This window comes from Pinus tabuliformis, chromosome 1_1 (assembly GCF_031772625.1).
Source record: "Pinus tabuliformis cultivar Carrire ecotype Pingquan chromosome 1_1, CPIR1, whole genome shotgun sequence".
In the NCBI taxonomy this organism is placed as follows: Eukaryota; Viridiplantae; Streptophyta; class Pinopsida; order Pinales; family Pinaceae; genus Pinus; species Pinus tabuliformis.
In genome coordinates, this window is record NC_142297.1 from 472,869,980 (window position 1) to 472,892,444 (window position 22,465).

The window sequence follows — 22,465 nt, forward strand, 5'->3', positions numbered from 1 at the left end:
ACGCTATGGAAGAAGCTGGGAACTAAATTAAATTTCAGTTCTGCCTATCATCCACAGACTGATGGACAGACTGAGGTTGTGAATAGAAGTTTAGGCAATCTTTTGAGGAGCTTTACTGCAGAGCATCCAAAGCAGTGGGATCAAGTGTTACCACAAGTTGAATATGCATACAATGATTCACCAAACAGGAGCACCGGACAGAGCCCATTCCATATTGTTTATGGAATGCATCCAAGGGGAATATCTGAATTAAGAAATCTGGGAAAAGAAGAAATAAGAAGTGTAGAAGGTGAAGGCTTTGATTCAAGAATGCAGACAATACATGAACAGGTGAAACAGCAGCTACAAGACAGCAACATCAAATATAAAACCAGAGCAGACATGAGGAGAAGAGAAATGAATTTTGAAGTTGGAGACTTGGTTTTAGCACACCTCAGAAAGGAGAGATTTCCAAAGGGAGAATATAATAAATTAAAATCCAAGAAAATTGGACCATGCAAGATACTGAGGAAATTCTCTGCAAATGCTTATGAGATTGAATTACCACCTGCTGTGGGAATATCACCAATTTTTAATGTTGCAGATCTGTATAAGTATGAGAATGAAGTTGCAGAGGACACAGCACAAGATCAAGAAACTCCAGAGATTGACTGGGTAAAACAGTTACCCACAGCCAAGAATTTACAGCCAGAAAGAATTATGGACAAGAAAGTATACAAGAAGACAAGAGCACGAGAATATTTCCAATATCTGGTAAAATGGAAGGGACAACCGATTACTGAAGCTACTTGGGTTACAGAAGACATTCTACAGAAATTGGGCAAATCTGTAGATGAGCTCATGGACAGGAGCCCATGAAGAATTTTGTCCTCAGGAGTCTGATGCGGGAGCATGTGACTCAGAGGGGAAGAGTCTTCCAAATTATTCCAAAAATCAAAAAAAAATTACAGGCAAGGGAGTGGGGTCCTTTAGCCTGCAATCTCTATGCTTTCCTAGTTAAATTTAGAATAAATCTAGCAATAAATCATGCTAATTGTAACTGAGCTTTCAAGCTTTAAATTACCTGTAAAGCATGCTTTTCTTGTATTAGATAAGGACGAGAGTGCCTATCTTTAATTATAAATAAAGTTGCAGCAACCCTCTCATCAGACAGAGGAGAGGGGCGAGTGCCTTAGTTTCATTGTGGAAATTTTTGTTCTCTCGACATCTCTGATTTAATGTCTCTGTGGAATGTTTGCATAGTTTTATTTTAAGATGCATTGATATAGTTGAACAATGATCGGTTTCCTCACGCTGCCCATAGTTTATATGAATCATTGGAATCGAATTTCTTTTGTTTATATATGTCCATGCTTGGATACGCTCTCGCATATACCTCTGCCTATTCCCTGAATTCCAGCGATGCATAATTGATGACAGTAGTGGATTAAAGGTCGATTACCATACGCTCTCACATCGTGGTTGTGATATATATTGGCGTAAGAGATTTAGGAACCGGTGAGGCATGCTCTGTTCATAAAAACCGAAGCGAGGGAGGATAGTGTAATAAAAGGGCGAGTTCCAATTTGGAACCGACACAATTATAAATTGTGTATACATATTTCGGGGAATCCGGCATCGTAGGGGCAGCAAGGTTGCTAACTGAATCAGCTGCGAAAAGGCGGAACTGGCAAAGTGTTAAACTTTAAGTATAAGCGTATCGGGTCCGGAGGTGGATAACTTAACCGACGTGCGACATGCGGAACTGGTGATGTATTAAGACTACACAATAATGTGTCGGGTCCGGTAAGAACAATTCGTTTAAGCGATCGCCGAACTATATAATTGAACAAATATAAGGAGCGCAGGCGAATTGGGGTTTGTATATGTAATTCGACTTTTAATTACGGCAACAGTGGTATATTTATATGTAGAAGGGCTTTGGTCCGTGCTATAAGAGCTTCATCCATAACTAAAGCAACGCATCCATAGTGCGATATATTAATACTGTGGGGACATCTGCGTACACTCCGTAAGGTTGTTTATGATATATATACTCTCAAGCCTTTGTTGATAATAAAGTGCCGTGGATATATATGTGTTGTGTGCGCCATCGGAACAGAGTATCTCTCTTAAGAGCCTCATAAGCCACGGCCTGATAGTAAGGCTCTATAGTGGAGTTATTTGTCATGAAAATTCAGATTGATGACTGATGCGCCGAGTTCAGAGAGAAGGGAATTTGACGAAGACGTTGGAGAACTTATTGACAAATTGAGGGAACTGTCCCTAACGTCTGCAGCCCTGCCATCATTACCCCCCTCACTCTACTAGAAAAGATGGCCTCTTGAACAAGGATTATGTTGTCAAAAATTTGTCTGCCTGGGACAAAGCCTCCTTGATTCTCATATATGATCCCAGGGAGGAATTGCTTTAATATTTTAGCCAGAATTTTGGAGATTAATTTATAAGAGATGTTACATAGAGAGATTGGTTTGAATCTGTGAAATGAGGAGGATTTGCTTTCTTTAGAGATTAAAGCCATGAACAATGAATTGATTCCTCCTCCCATGCAACAATTCTTCAATGAATATCCTACAATTATGAAAAAAAAAAATTAATAATTCCCTAAAAGCAGTGAGAGAAATGAGCTGAAAGCCCATCTAGCCCAAGGGCTTTATCTGGGTGAAAGGAGAAGTAATTATTTGGATTTATTCCTCTGAGGGAAGGAGAGTGAGACTTTTGTTCATTTATTCAGTGATAACATGGGGCTTGTGTTCCAACATGTCTCGTTCTACTTCTTGGACGAAGGATCCTTATGGGAGTAAATATATTTGAAGAAGTCCACCACTGCTTTCTTTATTTGTTGGAAGTTATTTATCTTAGCTCCATTCACTTCAATCTCCTGAATATTTATTTTCCTCTCCCTATTTTTTTCTTATTTGTGGAAGAATTTTGTATTATGATCTCTCCCCTGTAGCCACAAGCTTTGGGACTTAAGTCTCCAATGCTCTTCCTCTTGTTTCAAAAGGGAGTGATATTTGTCAAATAAGAGCTTATCTTGTTACATTTTTCCTCCGAGATTGGATCTTCCTCCATAGAGGTGTGGAGGAGCTTGATGGATTTTTAAACTTCTTGAATAGAGACCTCACTTGCATGATTGGAGGATTTCACCCAGGATTTAATACACATTTTAAACCTTTTTATCTTGGTTTTCCAAATATGAATGGGACTATCTTCAACTTTAGCATGTCAAAACTACGCAATCACCTCATGGAAGTGAGGGCTCTAAATCTAGATTGGATTGAATCTAAAAGGAATAGGGTCATTGTTAATGGGAGAGGAGAGATAAATTCTAATAGGATGGTGGTCTGAGCCATTCCAAGGTAGTATAGAATATTTGGCCAAAATATTGCAGCAAAGAAAATCATTAGAGATAAGGAAATGGTTGATCATGGCAACAATATGATTATGGACAACTCTTTTATTGCTCCAGGTGTACTTTAGCCTTACTAGAATAATATCCATCAATTTACTATGATAAATGAAGTCTTCCATTTGTTCTTAGAAAGGATCTCGAATTATCCTTCCTCCTTTCTTTTCCTAGCTATTAAGGGTTGTATTGAAATTAATTTCATTTGAGTTCCTATTTGCTTGGGCACGAAATCGCTTATCTTATCACAACCATGACCTTTCCCCCAAATATGACATACACCCCAAACTTAGAATACATGAGGGAGTGGAGAGATGCCCAACACTCATGTTTCTCCCGAAAATGAACAGGCATGTAAACATTAACAACAAACCATACCTAATTTGATGCTAGGTCTAGAAATGTAGCGGCCAACCAATGGATGTTTTTGAGAGGATCCGAGGAGATGAACTTTGGAATGGTCCCAAAGAGTGTAGAGGCCTCTATAAACACCTCAAGCACTTTTGTAGAGATACCACTTCCATTCCATATATGATAATGTTGATCTAACATTTTTTGGTCTTCAATACTGGTTTCCTAGAGAAGGGCTATCAAGGGTTTTTCTTTCTTGATGAGGGATCTGACTTTAGATCTCCTTTTTCCATTCCCTAAACCCCTGCAACTCTAGGATACAATTATCATTATTTATTTTTGGAGTGGGAAGCTCCTTTAACCGGGCTTGATCTTGAACTTCTCTTGTTACCTTTGCCTCCTTGATCCCCCATTTGGATGTTTTTAGCGTGGAATGGTGACCGAGTTCTTTTTCCTTTTCTGTTTGTTCAATGTAAATTTCCCTGTTAGATTTTCTCCCCGATATTCTAGTTATGTGATCTACCTCTCTCGCTTTGTCCACTTCCGATTTTTCGTCCATTGAATTGGTAAATGGAGCTCCAGACTTTCCTTGTCTCAGGGAGAGGAAGTCTTCTTCCTCCTCAGAGGACTCATCTTTCAAATTATTGGGGTTTTCATTCGATCTAACTAACATTGATCCATACGTTGGGCCCTGGAGGAGACATGGACAAGAGTCTCCTTTGTGAATGGGGGGTCTTCCTAAGGGGTCTCCCTTTCTTCTTCTACATTTGTGAGTGTTTCAAACCTATTACCTGAGCTTCCTCTATTAACTGATCCAATTGTGCCCTGCCCTGGACTCGTTGATTTCAGGGAAAATTTAAGGATGAATTTTTTTCTTAAAGTTTAGAAACCTTGGCGAATCTCACAAGTCCATAATATGCAATCTCTAAAATGTTTGGTGATATTTTTGTAAAAATATTCAAACTTCTAATAATTTTATATAGTTTATATATAATTTTTTGTCGATTTTTAAAGTAAAATAATTTTATACTATAAAATTTGGGTGAACCATTTTTAGAAAAAATGGAAATTAGCAAATCTTTTTTTTTTGGAAAAAGCATTGAAAATTAGCCCACCTGCGAATATTAGCCCCTAAAATTTTCCCTGGTTGATTTGTTCTTGGGGGAGAGGGGGATGGGATATTTTTCAGGGGCTTGCTTCTACGACTGTGGTGGAGTAGGATTTTCCTTCTCAGAGTCCTTTGTCCTTTTCAGTTGCTCCCATTTCTTCCCTTGATCATTTTGGCTCTCTTGATCTTCTTGTGTCTTGGGGCAGTTTCGAGCAAAGTACCTGTATTCATGGCACAATTTTCATTTGAAGAGGAGTTGATTGTAATCTACTTCCTGAATATGTGACTAGTTGTCTAGGCGTTGGTTGATTGCAACAGGAAGATCCTTTTTTAGATCTACCTCAACGCAAATCCTAGAACAAGAGAAAAAACCATCTTTAGGTTCAACACAATCGACGTATTTCCACAGGGCATTCCCGATATTCCTAAAGGTGGTGTCATTCAATGAATTAAATGTTGGGATCTTTAGGTTCGAAGGAGAAGGGGAGAGCAAATTGGTCATAGTTGACCACTTGGTCCAATGGTGAATCAAAGGCCAGGGGCCCTAGCGAGGGTCGGCCTGGGGGGGGATCACAGGAAGAAAGGCCGATATAGGTAGAGAAAAGGGAAAAGCATAGGGAAGCAGCCTAACAGGTAGGGTTGTGAGGTCGTTATGCTGTAGATCACAATGATGGAGACAAGGAAGCAATGAGCACATAGTTGACGACCTCAGGGCCTTAAAGCAAATTTTTTTTGTTGCCTTGACAATGGTTGTTAATATTGTGTAATCTATTCAATTATAGGTTATTAGGGGTGTGTTACAAATGTAGGTTACCATTGTCTTATAACTACTTTTTCCCCCAAGGATCATGCTCTTTACGGGGACTCCAAGGTACTTACCCACATTCATAGATGGTAGGAAATGCAAATCCTTATTGGTGTTAATTATGGCCCTTATGTAGTGGGGACATCGAATGAGCCTTGCAATAGAGGCAACCAAGGTAGGGAAACAACTTTAATACCCCTACATGAAGTTGAAGGCACTCATCCACTTGAGCTAGCCCACTTAATTGACTTATAGTTGATACATATGTATAATCTATTTGATTGGAGAATATCTTACTATAGTGGCCTATCCTTATATTGGGATTTCATTTCACATCAATACACCTCTTTTAAAGTTTGTGTTTGTTAACATTGTCATTCCGTGTGTTTTCTAAATAACCCACACAAAAAAATATTGTGAGAGAAATAATGGTTTCTAAGGCATTACCCAAACCAAAAGTCTTGGAAATATAGGAGTTTTATTTGGCATGTAAGTCTTTAAATTGATGTGATAACATCTTCCCTCCAATATTAACATTGCCAATGATTTCCTTGTCATTGCTAATGAGATTGTCTTTGTCTTGTAGTTATTATATGTGTGTGGGGTCTTATTTGATTATATGTTATCTTGCTACAGTGGCATATCCCTATGTTAAATTTTGTTTCACAATAATATTCTCTAAATGATGTGTATTAACATTATCATTGAATATAGGTTGAAAATAATCCTCCAACACTTCAATACTAATATTATCAATAAATTCCTATCATATTTAGTACAATATTTTTATCTAATATTTATACTATGTCTATATTTCATTAAATTATAATTTATTGCGCCACACAAACATACCCATATATTAAGGTTTTATTCAATATAAATATTAGTGTTATCTTTATGCCCCTAACTCAAGTAAGTACCTTCAAAACTTTATCCTTGTGCTTTTCCCGGACAAGTACTTTTCGACTTACCTTTGCTCCACTTAGCTGGAGCTAAATGCTTCTAAGACCTTATCATCTATATGTAATCTAGTTAATTATATAAATATAACCTATTTTACCACACTCAGATGCGTATATATAATTTGAAGCCTTATCTTTGTACACTAACTCCAGTAAGTACCTTCAAAGCTTTATCTTTGTGCCTTTATTGGATAAGTACCTTTTGGGCCTTATCTTTGTGCACTTAGTTGGATCTAAGTACTTTCAAGACCTTTTCTTTTTGTGCTTATGTCAGGGTAAGTACTCCTAAGGCCTTGTTTTTTTTTGCTTTAGCTAAGTACTCCTACGGCCTTATATTTACGCGTGATAGCTTGAAGTTGAAATTACAATGAAATGAGCTAAGCCCTAGCGTCAATAATAGGATCGCGTTTCATTATTATGCTAATGTTTTTTTAATTGAATTAGTTAAAAATCTTGTTTAATTAATTAGGGAAATGCATTAAAACGATCCTAAAGTTTATGTATGAATTAGTTTATATTTTGTTATCAAATAATTTTAATGATTAGTTTATGTATGAATTAGTTTATATTTTGTTATCAAATAATTTTAATGATTAAAAAATGATAAATATGGTATATTAGGTATATAATAGAATTTTGTGAGTTTTATGTATTTTACATACAAATTACTATGTAAATATATATAAGAATGTTATATTGATATCGTGATGATTAAAAATTGTTATTAGTATTATGAATCAATAAAATTATTAATAAATATTGTTTAAGAGAAGATTGATATGTAATTATAACAATTTCTCTTAGCCTCTTGGGCTTCTCAAGCTGAATGAGAGTGTTACCTTAAAATTAATTCAAGCTTTATGGTCTCATTATAAAGATGGGGTTACAATTATTTTTTTCCAACTTCCCTAAAACTCCAAATCATTACCACCATTGCATTCAACTCATTGAGAGCTTTCTGATGATATAGATTTTAACTCAATTTGACTCTTAGATTGAAAGTTAGCCCATTTAAAGCTTGGGCCCTTTAAACCCTGCCACATCAGCATGCCCTGTCACGTGGCGCTGCCAAGTAGCCTAGGTGGATCTGCTACATTGCCCATAGATTAAGATGACTCCCACCAAGTCAGCGCACCCAACACCATCACACCACAACAGGATGAGACGATACTTTAGAGTTAGTGCGACTCAACAAAAACTTCTACATTAATTATTGGCGACATCTCTGTCCTACGCCTTTTGTTAGTTCATGTCACGTGTTTGAAAAATGCCCTGCCCATCCTTCGCAGCACGATAGGGAATTTTATGTTAGTTGCAGGAGAAATTCCCATTTTGTGCCTTCTGTTGACCATGCCATTGTGCTGATGAACCAACTATGTGATGATGTGACCCCATGACACATAAAATCCATGTCAGCTCCACATGGCACTTCCTCCACCACGTGGGACCACTAATCACTACCATGTGTCATACAGTTTTGACCGAATCAACATTCAATAGTATTTATTACAATTGCCACATGTCACGCCATATAAGAAACATGTCACGATCCATGTGATGTCCACATCACCCTGTCAGGGCCTTGTGGCCTTTGTCACCTCATCTTGGGTTGTCAGCCCCACCAAGTTGAGCCCTTCATGTTTTGTGGCCCTTTCCCATTATATCCAGTTGTAGGGAAAATCCAAGAGCACTGCAATTTACACTTTGGCATTCATTCCAAACCCCTAGATTCCTGGATCACACCTAAAGAATTCAATAAACCTAGATTCGGTTCCACATCTGGTCCACTTTAGATACACTATATGGAATCTGACCTTGGCCAATAATCACTCATGTGGATCCCGCTCCATATATAATTTCTTTACTCCAAAATCTAGTTAGAAGCATATCTAGTCCCACACAAATTTTCACCCAAGTGGGGCCTAACCCAGATAACTCCACGCACTCTCCAAAATAAAGGTTCATTTGCATCTGGGTCTCACACCTATAAACCTCCAAGCAAACTCCACCCAAAATATCCTCTTCTTTAACTTATTTTTTGGATGTATCCGACCTCACCCGTATGTAATTTTCCCCATGAACTTTGTCACAACACTTATCTTGAATATTTGGATTCTCAGATATGTCTAGATCACCTAAATTGTATCCTACCCAGATAATCTCAGATACAAGGCAAATTCCTACCTATTCATACTCAGAACATCTTAAGGTATTCCTTAATGATTCCAGGGAACTAGCCAAGGTTCTCCTAGAAGCCTAGCCCTGCCAAAACATCTATATTCTCATGAATGCATTCTCATATCAAGCATAGACAAACCAAGTACTAACAATAGATGGAATACATCCATAGATATGTGAATCTACCTATATTTAGCAGCATAATTATTTAATTCTTAGATACAAAGACTCTTTGAAAATCATAAAACCCAAACCATGGAATTACACACATCATGACAGCTTCATTGGGTTCATTAAATAGTCATACATAATCATGTAATAACTCTACAAATTAGGAAACATATCAACAATTATAGTGATTTACAAATCCCTCACACCATGAGAATATTCATACAACCATCTTAATGCAAATACATAGGAATACCTATTCCTTCATTAACAATGCATCATAGATTAAATGAAGCATATCGACCAACCATGCATATCCATGTAAATAACTTTGTATCTCATGCAACTAACAATAAACATTGATATCCATGAACCCCACATGACCATGACACCATAGCAACAAGAATTCATCATGGACATACAAAGAAATCAACAATTTTTCTAGAGTTGGAACAAGTCCACTCACACAACATATAAGCTAGACTACTCAAGAGACAACGCACAAACATGGTTATAACATGTAGTTGCCCAATCTCATAAGAAAAAAGGATGACTAAGTGTATAAAATAATAGGAGAATTATTGACTACTTTCATACCAAGAGACATAGACACATCAGACCTGCTGCAATGAATTAATAAGGCTACAACCGCATAGCTCATAGAAGTTGTATTCACCATAAATATACATGTTAGCTAACCAACCAACCATATAATCATTCAAACATTCTTACATAAACATTACAGGGTTACTCATTAGTCATTCATGACACAATATATAAATAGGAACAAACACTTATATGATTATCTTGTGTGGTTGGAAACTAGAGGAGGGACTAATACTCTCTACCCAACCATAGGCCACTTACACTGCAATCTTTCTTGTAGTAGGCCATCCTTGACCCAGATTGATAGTCTTAGTTAAGTGCTCATGGGTATTCACATCATTAATCAATCATACAAGTATTCAAGGGGAGAAGTCCACTTTTAAGGTGGTTTAGCATCTACTCCCAGGTAGTAAGCACCACAGTGACTCACTCAATCTCTCAGAAAACAATCATAGGAACTCAACCAAGATTTAGGAAAGGCTCTCTCTATCTAGGAACCTGATCTCACTCTAAAAGGTGTTTTCTCAGCCCCAAGGCAAGCACTGAGTGAATTAATATTTCCCTTGAGCCTTCTTGACTAAATCCAACACCAATGCACTCACTAGGTCACACCAAAATGTAGGGTATGATTTCCCAATCACACCACAAGGGCTTTCTGCATGTTGTAGCCCTTGTGCTCCTCGCTCATGCGCATATGCTTCTTTTTCACCACTATGGTTTTCTCGTGCAACGACACAACTTCCATCCACTCACATCGTGGGGAAATTGTAAGCACTGCTTGCCCAATCGCTCCTTGCCCAGAATTGTTTATCCCATCCTCTTTGTTATGCCAACAACCCCCTCCTTTTATACTTTCCTACCCCCGCTTCTTCACGTCCCTTCTTGCTTGTCCCTCTTTTCCTTGCTGACTTTATCCACACATTTGACAAGAATAGGGACAACATGGGAATGTCCTTTGTTGCAAGATTCCGATATATACTTTAATGTCTGCACTAGCAAACCATTTAATTTTCCAGGGAGTTAGGTGGGAATAAATGAAGTGGCCTAGATTTTCACTCAACACAAACAACTCTTCCTCGTTAGTCTATGAATTTGTGCCCACCCCTCCAACTCAACCATATTTTACATTTCCATATTATTACATTAATTACAATTCATAGTGACATTTACAATAGGGGTAGCAAAAAACCTATCACTTTTTGTTTGTTTGTAATGTTTGACTTTAATTACTATTATATCCAAAAGACCAAAATTTATAGTTGATATACATTTTAGCATCTTGTTTACTGTGGCGGCCAAAAAAAGTCCATGTCCACATATAATAAAATGTAACAGTGATAGCAAACAACCTATCACAATAATAGTAGTAAGTTAATCTTATAAGAAAGAGTGTAATTGTGATAAATTAAAAGAATTTCGTCACCAACAATGTTGACTACATTTTTGTATATAATGACACAATTTTTTTAATAGTTTTACTACATAATAATAATGATTATGACTAAAATATTTATATAAAGACAATGTTTTAAATCAATCCAAATTATAAAAAAAACATTTCAAATTTTAGATCAACTAAAACACTAACTTTATATACCATTAATTATTATTATTAATAAAATAGCTTTCCATATAACAATCATAATTATTAAACAAAACAATAAAAATACTCTCATTTATAATAATTAAAATCATTAAACAAAAGCATTTAGAGGAATATCCATTTCAACCTTAGTGGCTTTAATATCATGCATTATTGATTTTACTTCGGATGCCAGAGCAAGAGGATTATTATTTTGTAATTCAAGGGTGAAGAGTTTAATCATGAGTTGAACAATTTCAAGTGCAAAGTGTGAGTCATAGAGTTCTTTCAGCTTTTGTAACGCTTCAAATGTAGTTGATAATGGTTTGATGTGTTGACTCACCTCTTCACTAACAGATGCAGTGATCAATGCATCGGCTTTGCTATTTTTATTCTCCTAGATGGTGATCTCTTTGTCAAAGGTAGGTTCAAAAGGGTCCTTATCTCCTTCTCCAACACACACTCTTTTCCACAGCTCATTAAAAACAAGAGTGTGTTGGAGTTTACTCAACCATTCTGGATAATTCTGTTTTCCAGTGAGAGTTATTCCCACAATAGATATGATTGAATGCATATCGAACAACATAATACTTCAGCGTTCAACATTCACCCGAATACAAGTATTAGAGTCTGATTGTAACTGTCTATGGCAGAAATGAACAATGGATGATGAGCGGTGGATGAGCGGAGAAATAACAAATGCGGAGGAGGACCGTTGGACAAATTCCAATCGTTAACGGTTAGCGGGGTCGAAGATCGACGGTCATCGGGTCGAAAATCAGGGGCGAAGAAGTCCAAATGTTAACGGTTACCGAAGAGCGGTTTTAGGGCGGTGAACGATATATCACGCGGGCTCAAGGCAGTAAGCAGTTTGGGGCAGGGAGCACACGATTCCATAGAACGATGGACACGTGGTTCTGAGGAGAGAGAAGAAACCACTTATATCGCGTGAGTAACGGTCGAGCATGAGGGCCATGCGATATTGATGTGGGCCGTCAGATCTGAGGTCAAGAGATCTACAGTCGAGATTGAGCTCGTAAAACCTCGAGAATTGTGTTCAAGTGGGGTCCGGTAAGTGCGTCAAGCAATAGGAAAAAAGATGCAGCGGTGAATATATCAAACAATGGTGAAGTACGGTGAATGTGGTAAATACGGTAAAAAATATAAACAGTTACATGTTGTTCTTCAAATGAAAGGTCAGCAATAAAATCAAGTCATTACAGTGCTATTTAAAACAGCAACGAAGTATTTAAACGATGGGCATTCACAGAGATCTGACAAAAATGTCATCCTGCAAGAGATGTAAAACAGAGAGTGAAGGAGTTAAAAATTAAAAGAAAGGCCAAAAATGGTGCCTGCTCTAATACCATGACAGACCAGGATATAAATCCTCAAAATAGAAACTCTCTATATTATTCATTCAGGTTATTCATTGTTATATACAAGATGGAGTGACTGTTTGGTTCATCTCCCGACTCTCTGTTTTCTCTATTATTTATTTAAATTTACATTATTTACAGCTGTTCACCCAATCCTTAAGATTAGGTGTCAACAATAAGCTAAAAATGGCACCAATCTTCATTATTTGAATCAATCTAAGTACATCCTTGCTAGAAATAAAAGTGGAGTTGTAACAATGCAAGTTTTCTCCACAATAAGACTAAGAAAAACCATACCCTAGAGGAAAATTCGAATTGGTACTTATACAAAATGATGAGGAAACATTCTCCTTGAAAGGAGGAAGCTTTCCCCTCCAAAATCCCTCAAATAGCGGATCTGATTCCCAACACTAGGAATCTGCGTTAAATGTCAGGGAACACATTCCTAGATTTTCTCAGCCATTGGAGCGCCATAATTTGTGCAATAATTTCATAATATCTTGTTGATTTATTATCCAATCTTTATCCTCCTGTAGTAGGGAGCAAGTCCCTAGATTATCTCCTCCTCCAAATCTTCATAATTTGCCCAATATTCTCACAATATTCTTCAAAAATAAATAATATTAGGCACAAATATGCAATTATCCATAAACCTTCCCAATGAACATATTAAAGTTAAAAATATGTCATCTAATAAAAAAGAGAGGTTTAATGTGTTGAAGGATGGTGAGATGGTCGTTAATTTATGTCTAATTTGGAGGCCCATCAAGTGTATCTAGCATTGATAAATATATTTTTAAAGGTGGCATTATTCATAGACAACCAATTTTGCCAACACATGAATTTTAGGAGTGGACACCATATCCACTTTAGGCCAGCCTTCTCGATATAGGACCAAGAGTAATTCTTATGCCAACAGATCGTGAAGGCTAGGAGGTCCAGAGGCTTTACAAGAAGGGAGGCCAGGGGACCCAAGGCCAAGCTCCAAAACTGAGAGGAGTAAGTGCAAGAGATAAAAAAAAATGGGTGATGGATTCTTTTTGTTGTTTACATAGAAGGCATCGAGAGGGGCTACACATCCCTCTTTTCCTAAGGTTCTCAGCAATCAATTTTTTTTTTTTTTTTTTATTTATGGATAAGGGTCTAGCAAAAAGTATTTACCTTGGGAATAACATTGTTGGTCTAGAGATTTCTCCATGTGGATTATGTTGGTGGAATTTGTGAAGAAAAAAGAAAATCTGTGTAGCCAACCTTTACTGTGTATGAATGTGCTTTCCATCCTAACTTGTTTTTCTCCCTTCTATTTACCAATGCAAAACCTGTCAGACAAGATTTGAGAAGATCCAATAGATGCAAGAGATTGGGAGGAATGTTCTCTAGACACCAATATTCTTATCAGCCATCTCCTTTCCACTTAGAAATACTAGAAAACATCCTTTCTTCAATAGGTAGAACTACTGAAGAGGCCTCAGGTCCTCAAAGCTAAGAAGAGGGGAACGATTTAGAATTGAATCAGTCAAAATGAAAATTGAAGAACCATTTCCAAGAGTCCAACTAAGGTGTTTATTAATCAAATTTGACGAGGCTATGATCAACTTCCATGTTGGAGAGCATAGGCGTAATGGGGCACCCTCACCTGCTCTACCTAGTTGTTCATATTTGCTGGAGAGGAATTTTACCCACTAGGAATCCTTGTTCATTTTCATTTTCCAGGCCAAATTTTCCCCCATTTCTTGGTTCATGAGAGTTGGGTATCTAATCCCCAAGTCTCCATGGTCTTTGGGAGCTCAGATTGTGGCCCAATTTATCAAATGATTTTTTTTGGCAGAGCCTTTGCTTCCTTCTCAGAGAAATTTGTGAGTGATCTTCCCAAAATATTGTAGGATGTATTTTGGAGCCAATAAGGCGGTGAACTGGTATAGAGGAATGTATGAAATAACTAATTTATAGAGAAAAAATTGACTTGCAAGGGTGAGCTATTAGGCTCCCCACGACTCCATTTAATTGTTTATCTTTGAAATGACTGATTCCCAATCTTGAGAGGAAAGAGATTTTAAGCATATCAAAATCCCCAATTACTTAAAATCCTTCCATCTTTCAGTAACATTGAATCAAAAAATTGCACAAATTTGGAGACATAGACCCATAGAGACGTTCCAAGTTTAAATATGTGATTTAGCTGAGTTTTTAAGGCCCCCCTGTGACTTCTAAAAATATATCCAAAATTGCTTTGAAGCATCTAGCTATAGTCATTGAGGCTTAACCAAGCAAGATGGTGTCATCTACGAATTGAGCATGGATGGAACTTTTGGTGGTAGAGGATAATCGTGGGCCAAGAAGGTGCCCTATGCTATGCTCATGCTCATGTCTCCTACTCAAAGAGTCTGCTATGAGGATGTGCAAGAAAGGAAACAAAGGGCATCCTTGGCGCAACCCTCAAGAGGCCTGAAAGAATTCAAAGACTTTGCCATTGATCAAGGGATTAATCCAAGGGGAACTAATATAGAGAAATATCCACTAAATGAAGGTATTGTTGAAGCCCAGTCTACTCATACTTTTGAAGAGAAATCCATGCCTGACTCAATCAAAGGTGTTCCTCATATCCATATTTATAGCCATCCTTTTACCCCTCTCACTCTACTAGAAAATATGGCCTCTTAAACAAGGATTATGTTGTCAAAAATTTGTTCGCCTGGGACAAATCCTCCTTGATTCTCATATATGATCGTAGGGAGGAATTGATTTAATATTTTAGCCAGAATTTTGGAGATTACTTTATAGGATATTTTACATAGAGAGATTGGTTTGAATCCGTGAAATGAGGAGGGGTTGCTTTCTTTAGAGATTAAAGCCATGAATGATGAATTGATTCCTCATCCCATGCAACAATTCTTCAATGAATATCCTACCATTATGAAAAAAATATCTTTTAATAATTCCCTAAAAGCAGTGATAGAAATGAGCTGAAAGCCCATCTAGCCCAGGGGCTTTATCTGGGTGAAAGGAGAAGAAAATTCTTTGGATTTCTTCCTCTGAGGGAACGAGAGTGACACTTCTGATCATTTATTCAATGATAACATGGGGCTTGTGTTCCAACATGTCTCGTTCTACTTCTTGGACGAAGGATCTTTATGGGAGTAAATATTTTTGAAGAAGTCCACCACTGCTTTCTTTATTTGTTGGAAGTCATTTATCTTAGCTCCATTCACTTCAATCTCCTGAATATTTATTTTCCTCTCCCTATTTTTTTCTTATTTGTGGAATAATTTTGTATTATGATCTCTCCCCTGTAACCACAAGCTTCGGGACTTAAGTCTCCAATTCTCTTCCTCTTGTTTCAAAAGAGAGTGCTATTTGTCAAATAAAAGCTTATCTTGTTACATTGTTTCCTCCGAGGCTGGATCTTCCTCCATAGAGGTGTGGAGGAGCTTGATGGATTTTTAAACTTCTTGAATAGAGGCCTCACTTGCATATTGGAGTACTTCACCTAGGATTTAATACATATTTTCAACCTTTTTATCTTGGTTTTCCAAATCTGAATGGGACTACCTTCAACTTTAGCAGGTCAGAACTGAGCGATCACCTCATGGAAGTCAGGGCTCTAAATCTAGATTGGATTGAATCTAAAAGGAATATGATCATTGCTAATGGCAGAGGAGAGATCAAGTCTAATAGGATGGTGGTATGATCCATTCCGAGGCAGTATAGAAGATTTGGCCAGAATATTGCAGTGAAGAAAATCATTAGAGATAAGGAAATGGTTGATCTTGACAACAATATGATTATGGAAAACTCTTTTATTGCTCCTGGTGTACTTTAACCTTACTAGAATAATATCCATTAGTTCAATATGATAAATGAAGTCTTCCATTTGTTCTTAGAAAGGGTCTTGAATTATCGTTCCTCCTTTCTTTTCCCAGCTATTAAGAGTTGTATTGAAATTTCCCCAAAAGATGACATAGGCCCCAAACTTAGAATACATGAGGGAGTGAAGAGAGGCCCAACGCCCAACACTCATGTTTCTCCCGAAAATGAACAGGCATGTAAACATTAACAACAAAGCATACCTAATTCGAAGCTAGGTCTAGAAATATAGTGGCCAACCAATGTATGTTTTTTAGGGGAGCCAAGGAGCTGAACTTGGGAATGGTCCCAAAGAGTGCAAAGGCCTCTATAAACACCTCGAGCACTTCTGTAGAGATACCACTTCCATTCCATATATGATAATGTTGATATGACATTTGTTGGTCTTCAATTTTGGTTTCCTGGAGAAGGGATATCAAGGGTTTTTCTTTCTTAATGAGGGATCTAACTTTAGATCTCCTTTTTCCATTCCCTAAGCCCCTGTAACTCTAGGATACAATTATCATTATTTATTTTTGGAGTCGGGAGCCCCTTTAACCAGGTCTGATCCCAAACTTCTCTTGTTACCTTTTCCTCCTTGATCACCCATTTGGATGTTTTTTAGCGTGGAATGGTGACCTAGTTCTTTTTCCTTTTCTATTTGTTCAATGTAAATTTCCTTCTTAGATTTTCTCCCTGATCTTCTGTTTTTGCGATCTACCTCTCTCGCTTTGTCCACTTTGGAGCTCCAGACTTTCCTTGTCTTAGGGAGAGGAAGTCTTCTTCCTTATCAGAGGATTCATCTTTCAAATTCTTTTGGTTTTCGTTCGATCTAATTAAAATTGATCCATCCGTTGGGCCCTGGAGGAGACATGACAAGAGTCTCCTTTGTGAATGGGGGGTCTTCCTAAGGGATCTCCCTTTCTTCTTCTACATTTGTGAGTGTTTCAAACCTATTACCTGAGCTTCCTCTATTGTCTGATCTGATTGTGCCCTGCCCTGGACCCGTTGATTTGTTCTTGGGGGAGAGGGGGATGGGATCTTTTTCAGGGGCTTGCTTCTGTGATTGTGGTGGAGTAGGATTTTCCTTCTTAATGTCCTTTGTCCTTTTCGGTTGCTCCCATTTCTCCCCTTGGTAATTTTGGCTCTCCTGATCTTCTAGCTTCTTGGGGTAGTTTCAAGTGAAGTACCTGTATTCATGACACAATTTGCATTTGAAGGGGAGTTGATTGTAATTTAATTCTTGAATATGTGACTAGTTGTCTAGGCATAGATTGATTGTAATAGGAAGATCCTTTTTTAGATCTACCTCAACGCCAATCCTAGAACAAGAGAACAAACCATCTTTAGGTTCAAAACAATCGATGTATTTCCGCAGGGCATTCCCAATCTTCCTAAAGGTGGTGCCATTCCAACAGTGAATGGGTAGGAAAGGAAACTTTACCCATATAGGTAGGACATCATAGTCAGGGTTGAAATTAGGGTTCCATTGATCCAACTAGAGCCCTTATGCCCCCATGAAGTATGGCCCACGTCGAAAAATCTTGTCTCAATCTGCTTTATTTTCAACGGAGAAGGTGATGAAGCCCTTTTCACAAAAAGAGGAGGTGACTTCTCCTTCAATCAACTGTTTCCAATTGTTCATGACCTATTGACGAACAAATCTTGGAGAGGGTCAGAGACCCATAAACTAACCCACGAGGCCCCAATCCACTAATTAGAGAGCTCAAAAATGAGCTTGGGCAGTTGAGGTCTCAACCTTAGGAATTTCATCAAGCTTCTTCACAAATCGGAATACAGAGGCCTTCTAGAACTCAGGCCCATTAGAGATCAACGAGTTAAATGTTGGGATCTTCAGGTTCGAAGGAGAAGGGGAGGCCAAATTGGTCATGGTTGACCACTTGGTCCAATGGTGAATTGAAGGTCAGGGGCCCTAGCGAGGGTCGGCCTAGGGGGGATCAAAGGGAGAAATGCAGATCTAGGTATAGAAAAGGGAAAAGCAGAGGGAAGCAACCTGACAGGTAGGGTTGTGAGGTCGTTATTCTATTGATCACAATGATGGAGACAAGGAAGCAATGAGCACATAATTGACGACCTCAGGGCCTCATAACACATTTTTTTTGTTGCCTTGACAATGCTTGTTAATATTGTGTAATCTATTCAATTATAGGTTATTAGGTGTGTGTTACAAATGTAGGTTACCATTATCTTATAACTATTTTTTCCCCAAGGATCATGAAATTTAGGGGGACTCTTGGGTACTTACCCACATTCATAGATGGTAGGAAATGCAAATCCTTATTGGTGTTAATTATGGCCTTATGTAGTGGGGACACCGAGTGAGCCATGTAATAGAGGCAACCAAGGTAGGGAAACAACTTTAATACCCCTACATGAAGTTGAAGGCACTCATCCACTTGAGCTAGCCCACTTAACTCACTTGTAGTTGATACATATGTATAAGCTATTTGATTGGAGAATATCTTACTATAGTGGCCTATCCTTATATTGGGATTTCATTTCACATCAATACACCTCTTTTAAAGTTTGTGTTTGTTAACATTGTCATTCCGCGTGTTTTCTAAATAACCCAAACAAAAAAATATTATGAGAGAAATAATGGTTTCTAAGGCATTACCCAAACCAAAAGTCTTGGCAATCTAGGAGTTTTATTTGGCATGTAAGTCTTTAAATTGATGTGATAACATCTTCCCTCACTTCAATATTAACATTGCCAATAATTTCATTGCCATTGCTAATGAGATTGCCTTAATCTTGTAATTGTTATATGTGTGTGAGGTCTTATTTGATTATGTGTTATCTTGCTATAGTGACAAATCCCTATGTTGAGATTTTGTTTCACAATAATATTCTCTAAATAATATGTATTGACATTGTCATTAAATATATGTTGAAAATAATCCTCTAGCACTTCAATACTAATATTATCAATAAATTCCTATCATATTTAATACAATATTTTTATCTCATATTTATACTCTATCTATATTTCATTAAATTATAATTTATTGCACCACACAAACATACCCATATACCCATATATTAAGGTTTTATTCAATATAAATATTAGTGTTATCTTTATGCCCCTAACTCAAGTAAGTACCTTCAAAACTTTATCCTTGTGCTTTTCCCGGACAAGTACTTTTCGACTTACCCTTGCTCCACTTAGCTGGAGCTAAATGCTTCTAAGACCTTATCATCTATATGTAATCTAGTTAATTATATAAATATAACCTAATTTACCACACTCACATGCGTATATATAATTTGAAGCCTTATCTTTGTACCCTAACTCCAGTAAGTACTTCAAAGCTTTATCTTTGTGCCTTTAGTGGATAAGTACTTTTTGGGCCTTATCTTTGTGCACTTAGTTGGATCTAAGTACTTTCAAGACCTTTTCTTTTTGTGCTTATGTCAGGGTAAGTACTCCTAAGGCCTTGTTTTTTTTTGCTTTAGCTAAGTACTCCTACGGCCTTATATTTACGCGTGATAGCTTGAAGTTGAAATTACAATGAAATGAGCTAAGCCCTAGCGTCAATAATAGGATCGCGTTTCATTATTATGCTAATGTTTTTTTAATTGAATTAGTTAAAAATCTTGTTTAATTAATTAGGGAAATGCATTAAAACGATCTTAAAGTTTATGTATGAATTACTTTATATTTTGTTATCAAATAATTTTAATGATTAAAAAATAATAAATATTGTATATTAGTTATATAATAGAATTTTGTGAACTTTATGTATTTTATCTACAAATTACTACGTAAATGTATATAAGAATGTTATATCGATATGGTGATGATTAAAAATTGTTATTAGTTATTATAAAGATGGGGTTACAATTTTTTTTTTCCCAACTTCTCTTAAACTCCAAATCCTTTCCACCATTGCATTCAACTCATTGAGAGCTTTCCGATGATATAAATTTTAACTCAATTTGACTCTTAGATTGAAAGTTAGCCCATTTAAGGCTTGGGCCCTTTAAACTCTGCCACATCAGCATGCCCTGTCACATGGCACTGCCAAGTAGCCTACGTGGATCTTCCACATTGCCCATAGATCAAGATGACTCCCACCAAGTCAGCGCACCCAACACCATCACACCACAACAGGATGAGACGATACTCGACAAAAACTTCTATGTCAATTATTGGCGATATCTTTGTCCTACGCCTTCCGTTAGTTCATGTCACTTGTTTGAAAAATTCCCTGCCCATCCTCCGCAGCGCGATAGGGAATTTTATGTTAGTTTCAGGAGAAATTCCTATTTTGTGCCTTTTGTTGACCATGCCATTGTGCTGATGAACCAACTATGTGATGATGTGACCCCATGACACAAAAAATCCATGTCAACTCCACATGGCACTCCCTCCACCACGTGGGACCACTAATCACTACCATGTGTCATACAATTTCGACCAAATCAACATTCAATAGTATTTATTACAATTGCCACATGTCACACCATATAAGAAACATGTCACCATCCATGTGATGTCCACATCACCTTGTCAGGGCCTTGTGGCCTTTGTCACCTCATCTTGGGTTGTCGGCCCCACCAAGTTGAGCCCTTCATGTTTTGTGGCCCTTTCCCATTATATCCAGTTCTAGGGAAAATCCAAGAGCACTGCAATTTACACTTTGGCATTCATTCCAAACCCCTAGATTCTTGGATCACACCTAAAGAATTCAATAAACCTAGATTCAGTTCCACATCTAGTCCACTTTAGATACACTATATGGAATCTGACCTTGGCCAATAATCACTCATGTGGAGCCCACCCCATATATAATTTGTTTACTCCATAATCTAGTTAGAAGCATATCTAGTCCCACACAAATTTTCACCCAAGTGGCGCCTAACCCAGATAACTCCACGCACTCTCCAAAATAAAGGTTCATTTGCATCTGGGTCTCGCACCTATAAACCTCCAAGTGGACCCCACCCAAAATATCCTCTTCTTTAACCTATTTTTTGGATGTATCTGACCTCACCTGTATGCAATTTTCCCCATGAACTTTGTCACAACACTTATCTCGAATATCTAGATTCTCAGATATGTTTAGATCACCTAAATTGTATCCTACCCAGATACTCTCAGATACAAGGCAAATTCCTACCTATTCATACTTGGAACATCTTAAGGTATTCCTTAATGATTCTAGGGAACTAGCCAAGGTTCTCCTGAAAGCCTAGCCCTGCCAAAACATCTATATTCTCATGAATGCATTCTCATATCAAGCATAGCCAAACCAAGTACTAACAATAGATGGAATACATCCATAGATATGTGAATCGACCTATCTTTAGAAGCATAATTATTTAATTCTTAGATACAAAGACTCTTTGAAAATCATAAAACCCAAACCATGGAATTACACACATCATGACAGCTTCATTGGGTTCATTAAATAGTCATACATAATCATGTAATAACTCTACAAATTAGGAAACATATCAACAATTATAGCGATTTACAAATCCCTCACACCATGAGAATATTCATACAACCATCTTAATGCAAATACATAGGAATACCTATTCCTTCATTAACATTGCATCACAGATTAGATGAAGCATATCGACCAACCATGCATATCCATGTAAATAACTTTGTATCTCATGCAACTAACAATAAACATAGATATCCATGAACCCCACATGACCATGACACCATAGCAACAAGCATTCATCATGGACATACAAAGACATCAACAATTTTTCTAGAGTTGGAACAAGTCCACTCACACAACATATAAGCTAGACTACTCAAGAGACAATGCACAAACATGGTTATAACATGTAGTTGCCCAATCTCATAAGAACAAAAGATGACTAAGTGTATAAAATAATAGGAGAATTATTGACTACTTTCATACCAAAAAACATAGACACATCAGACCTCTTGCAGTGAATTAATAAGGCTACAACCGCATAGCTCATACAAGTTGTATTCACCATAAATATACATGTTAGCTAACCAATCAGCCATATAATCATTCAAACATTCTTACATAAACATTACAGGGTTACTCATTAGTCATTTATGA